We start from the raw sequence: 6,017 nt of genomic DNA, 5'->3' as shown, positions 1-6,017 counted from the left end.
CCCCCAAAATAATCATATTTGAACAAAGTGTGTGTGTGTGTGTGTGTGTGTGTGTGTGTGTGTGTGTGTGTGTGTGTGTGTGTGTGTGTGTGTGTGTGTGTGTGTGTGTGTGTGTGTGTGTGTGTGTGTGTGTGTGTGTGTGTGTGTGTGTGTGTGTGTGTGTGTGACTTTAGAAATGTGCAGATACCCTCTATACACTTAAACTTTATGTTGTTGTTTTTTACAGTTGAGTGAAAAAACAATGTTTCACATTAAGTTAATCATCTGGGGACCCCCCAAAATAATGTGGGGGGGGGGGGTCAAACGATAAAGTCGACTTCAACTCAACTTTTTACTGAGTCGAGTCGACTTGCAAAAATTAATGCCCTAGCGTGTGTGTCGTTTAGTTTGACTCGGTTAGACAAACACATTGTGAAAATAGCAGATCTACAAGTCCGCAATGCCTCCGACTATGAGCCTGTAGATCAGCTGTTTTCACAGTTTCTTGTTTCTTTCTTATAGGTAATATTTGACAATTTGTCCAATGTTTGATCACTTTTATATCGGTTACTTTTGACGCAGTAATGGTCTTATTATTCTTCTGATACGTTTATTTCCTTCAAGGTGTAACTTAAAAGTAATTAAACAGTATAACTTTATAAATGTGCAGATCCCCTGTATACAATTATATACAGTATAATGTGTGTTGGTTTGTTTACTGCAGAGTGAGAAAACAATGTTGAACAGTATTAACCCATTTAGAACGGGTACACATTATTGTGTATCATTATTTTATGCTTTAACTATTGAAAAATAGCAGATCTACAAGCTCACAGCGCGGCACTCGCTGCGAGCTTGTAGATCTGCTATTTTTGAAAAATCTTGAAAATTAGAATTTTGACCCGATTCCTTCTAAGGTTTTTTGAAAAACCTATGTTTCTATAATTGGTTTAAAAAGCTCTATGCTTGTTTCCACTGAAAAGAACAGTTGCCGTTCTTGGTCTAATACCGCCATCTAGTGGGCAGTTAGACGAACACAGTTATGTCGAGTATGCTACAACACTACAAACATTTATTTACTTCATGAGTTTAATTACAGGACACCAGCTTTTAATTTAAAAAATGCAATAAATATACAACTTTCTTAATTTATCTGCAGTACAGCAGCTGTTAATGAACATTCAATACATGTTCATTTCTGTCCACAATCCCACATATAAAACATCACAACAAATACCTAGCCTACTACCAATAAATAAAATAACAAAATAAAGATTTGAGATTTTTTTCTTCATCTTTTTTGCAGATCTCCAAGCTCATATAGCGATGGATTGATGGATTGATCGATCGATCGATTGATTAATTGAAAACTTTATTGTCAGGTTGCATAGGAAAAGGTACAGTTTCATGACAGTACAAGGTCAACTAAAATGATAAACACCTCAAAAAAGCTTTTGGTTTTCTTTGAATACATGAAAGGTCGACCTAAAACAAAGTCGATCGAACTCATTTCCCAACGGGTCTGTGGCCTTAAGCTAGATTGCAGAATAGACCGAAATCTAATCTTTGCTTCTGGGGGTCCCTGGAACAAAATATTTTGCGATAGGGGTCCATCCGTGGAACAAAATATTAAAGATATAAATATTAAAATAAATGGGATGGGGGTCCGCGGCGAAAAACACATTTTAATGAATGGTAATAGAAAGGTCAGGGAGCGGTTTAAAAGGAGGGGGGATTTCCTTTAAGGTCTTCGGTTAGTCGGGGCCCCCATGCAGGGCAATATATAAGGACCGTTTGGTTCAGATTCTCGCAAATTCGCCAAATTTGGCACAGATGTTGTCCATAACATACTTAATCATTTTAAGATGGGTGCCAAGATGGGCACCCCATGGTACTGCCGTATTGCGCAATCCAATTGGGCTCCCATTGACTTTCTATACAGGAGGAAAATACCCAGAAAAAAGATTTTTTTTCTGGGTATTTAAGGAGGATCTGAGGGGTCTAACTAGGGGTTTGTCATATGGCCTCCGACCTTCATGAATACTCACCCATACGTGTATTGTTTTCTGAGACCATTTCTAGCCCACGGAATGTTTTTTGTGCAAAACAAATGCCTGCAATGGATTCAGCATCATGACAAACCCCTAGTTAGACCCCTCAGATCCTCCTTAAATACCCAGAAAAAAAATCTTTTTCTGGGTATTTTCCTCCTGTATAGAAAGTCAATGGGAGCCCAATTGGACTGCGCAATACGGCAGTACCATGGGGTGCCCATCTTGGCACCCATCTTAAAAGGATTAAGTATGTTATGGACAACATCTGTGCCAAATTTGGCGAATTTGCGAGAATCTGAACCAAAATATCCCTGGCTTCCCCGACTAGGTAGGTAGGACGTTCCACTTTTTTTTTCTGCACATCAACAATTCAATGATGTATGGGGGAAAGGGTAAACAAAACAAACAGAAATTAAAGGAAACAAGGACGTTCCACATTTTTGCAGCATAGCAGGACCCCCCCCCCCCCCCAACCATGCCATAAGCAGTAGGTAGAACAGCAACGCAAATATTACTGACATCTGCATTCCAACAGTTACTAAATGTTTATCATTCAGAATGATGGATAAGCATTTACCATCTATATTCTCATTCATTCATTAATTTGTGTATTAACATTCATATTATTAGACTCCAGACCAGCAGGGGGCGGTGCCATAGGGCGGTGCGCTGGAGGAAGAAGTAACCTACGGAAGAAGGAGAAACAGTCACATGACATCACGTGAGTGACGTCAGGTCACATGACTGTGGTCTCGAGCTTGTAAACACAGGAAGAGGTTTTCGTCTTCATGGTAAAAAAATAACTTTTAATATTAAATATTATTGATAAATAGTTGTTATAATTACATAAATGCAACACACACACACACACACACACACACACACACACACACACACACACACACACACACACACACACACACTGACAGACATCCACTTCTGCAGCGATTTGAGCAACAAAAGGGCTGAAAATGTTGTATCTGATTGTGAAGTAAAGTCATCCTGTAAAATCACACCCTTTAATAGTGGAAAGCAGAAATGATTAGATGCGTACGTGTGCATGTTCAGTCCGTGTCAGTGCCTTATTATTTACAATCTATAACTATCAGAGTTATAGATTATGATTACAATATATAACTGTATGGTTAAATTGTTGTTTAGATGAAGAAACGTGGGGCAGCCAGCCAACTACATTTCGGCAGCAACTTGAAACTTGTAAATAGACTAAGCCCATACTCAGCTCCCCTTTTCCACTGTAAATATCTGCTATTTTGTTTTCTTTTCCTTTCTTCTTCTAAGTTATGAATGTGTTTTTTTTTCTTTTCCTTTTGTTATTGCTGTTATCCTCTGCATAGTACTGCGTTCTATGGTATCAGGTCACTTCGCCAAAACATCAACTCGCCAAATTGTCCACGCTCATTGGGCAGGCTTGTCAATGCTCATGGATTTGCCAGGATGATTGGCAATTACATCTGCTATGTTATTTTTTTTCTGAGGGAGGACCCCCACATGAGAAGTCATTAAGGATGTCTTATGTTGCGTCAGTCATCACATTTGTACACCTACGTTTGGCATTTTAAGGCTGAAATTGTACCCATGCTAGTAAAGCAAGCCTGATAATAGTATCAAACATGCACAAAAGTTCCGCGCACCCCCTAGAAAATAAATCTCCTGGATTTTCCTGACTGACAGTCCAATGTTGACAACCCTGCTCATTGGCAAGGTGTCCTAGCAAGTTGATTTGGCGAGTTGGATTTTTGGCCAAGTGACCAGTATTCCGTTCTATCCGTCTGTCTTTAGTTTCAATGTCTCCCCAACATCTTAACCACTTGACCAAAGAGACATCTGGTCCGGGGAGATTCTAGAGTTTTGAGGCTTCAGGCTGAGGCAGTGAATCACTCTGCTACATATGATGAGATACATAAAGGTTTCATGTGTAAATAAGCCGTGAAGCTTACTAGCATCACCTTTAGTTGACCTTGTACCAGTAAACTGCACTGTCATGAAACTGTACCTTTTAGTTGACATTGTACCAGTGAACTGTACTGTCATGAAACTGTACCTTTTCCTATGCATCCTTCTAATAAACACTTCAGTCAATCAAATTAGCATGAGCTCAGTTCGGGGCTCTCCTCAGGTTGGCAGAGGGAGAGCAGAGCCCAGTAGGATGGGTAACGGGAAAACTCGACCTAAAACAAACTCGACCCAAACTTGTTTCCCAACGGGTCTGTGGCCTTAAGCTAGATGCAGAATAGACCAAAATCAAATCTTTGCTTCTGGGGGTCCCTGGAACAAAATATTTTGCGATGGGGGTCCGTGGCCAAATACATCTCATTCTGGGGGTCCTTCACATGACAAAGTTTGAGAAACACTGATGGCAACATAAGTTTTTTTCAGAAAATTGTTATGATTTAGAAGACATTCGTAGAATGTGCCTATCAGCGGTTAAGGACCCCCAAAATGTGTTTTTGGCCGCGGACCCCCATCTCAAAATATTGTGTTCCACGGATGGACCCCCATCGCAAACTATTTTGTTCCAGGGACCCCCAGAAGCAAAGATTTGATTTTGGTCTATTCTGCATCTAGCTTAAAGGAGTAGTTCACCCCCTAAATGATTTTTTTTTCCTATTGATTACTCATGCCATGGAGAGTAGAGTTCAATAATATTTTTAGTTTTTTGTCACATTCCTAAGGACAAAAATTTGATTCGAGTAAATTTACCCCCATTGATTCCGGATGGGGACCCGTTTCGAAACGGGTCCCCATCCGGAACAAATGGGGGTAAATTTATTGTTATCACATTTTTGTCTTAGGAATTCGATAAAAAACTAAAAATATTATTGAACTCTAGTCTCCATGGCGTGACTAATCAATAGAAAAAAAGTCATTTTGGGGGTGAACTACTCCTTTAAGGCCACAGACCCGTTGGGAAACGAGTTTGGGTCGAGTTTGTTTTAGGTCGAGTTTACCTGAGTTGGCACTGGGTGAAACAATGAGTTACAAAATTGAGGGATAAAAATAAATACAACATAGACCAAGTCTGGAATGACCATGCAGACTTCTGCAAAGGTTAAAATGGTATTTACATATCATGCAATTTTTACATATGCTAGGTAAGGTTCATTATTTAGCTAGAATACTATCGTTTCAAAGTACATACTATTATATTATTACTTGTTATCCCAGTTTCCTGAGGCAACATTTCTCTCTCTGCATTTGATGCATGTTTACCCTGCTTATTGTAAGTCACTGGATAAGAGCATGGTCTGCTAAATGCTTACATTCTATGTTCAACTGTAATGTAGCAGAGTGATTCACAGCCTCAGCCTGATGGCCTCATAGAGTCTATAGTATCTCCCTCTGTCCATAGGGATATCCCTTTGGATCAATGGTTAAGATATTGGACTTTAACGTGGGGGACCCGGGTTCGAATCCTGGGCGTTAGATTTGCACATTTCTAAAGTGACAATTTAATAGGACTTTAAAGACCTTTTTAGTATCTCTGGTCAAACATTGGTCAGATTGTCAAATATTAGAGGCAGAAATTGTGAAATTATGCTCACAATGCCTCACTTGCGAGGCGTTGTGAGCATGCAGATCTGCTATTTTCACAATAGAACAGATGGAGTCAAAGTAAACAAAATGTTATGCCAACTCCTACAATTCCAAGTTCTTGTGCAGGGTGGGTGGTCCCCAGTTGAAATATGGTTATTTTGCGGGTCGTGGCCTGAGAAGTTTGAGAAGCACTGCATTAGGCTATCAGTGATGCCGCTAGGTTTTTGATGTAATGGATCCCGGGACCCACAGGTGGACATTCAAATGGGTCCCAGAAAATTCCCAATATTCCCCAATAAAATGTTTTTGAGCACTGTGAGCTTGCAGATCGGCTATTTTCAAAATGTTTGCCTATTTCTTATAATATTATTTACAATCTGGCTAATGATTGAACTATAGTTAGAACTAGCCGCAAATTGCAACACTAGA

At 39.7% G+C, this 6,017-nt stretch overlaps 1 protein-coding gene across 1 annotated transcript in view; it reads left to right on the top strand.

The window, feature by feature from the left end:
• The first annotated feature begins 2,768 nt into the window (after window positions 1–2,768).
• Window positions 2,769–6,017, top strand: part of wdr91 (WD repeat domain 91) — a 39,907-nt gene continuing 36,658 nt past the window's right edge. Inside the window, exon 1 of the mRNA XM_080743951.1 lies at window positions 2,769–2,824. The gene's annotated coding sequence lies outside the window, so the exon portion shown is untranslated. The remainder of the gene's footprint in view (window positions 2,825–6,017) is intronic.

This window comes from Nannobrachium achirus, assembly GCF_963921795.1.
Source record: "Nannobrachium achirus genome assembly, chromosome: 16".
NCBI lineage: Eukaryota > Metazoa > Chordata > Actinopteri > Myctophiformes > Myctophidae > Nannobrachium > Nannobrachium achirus.
Note: the sequence above shows the minus strand (reverse complement) of the source record. Positions and strands in the feature narration are given on the sequence as shown.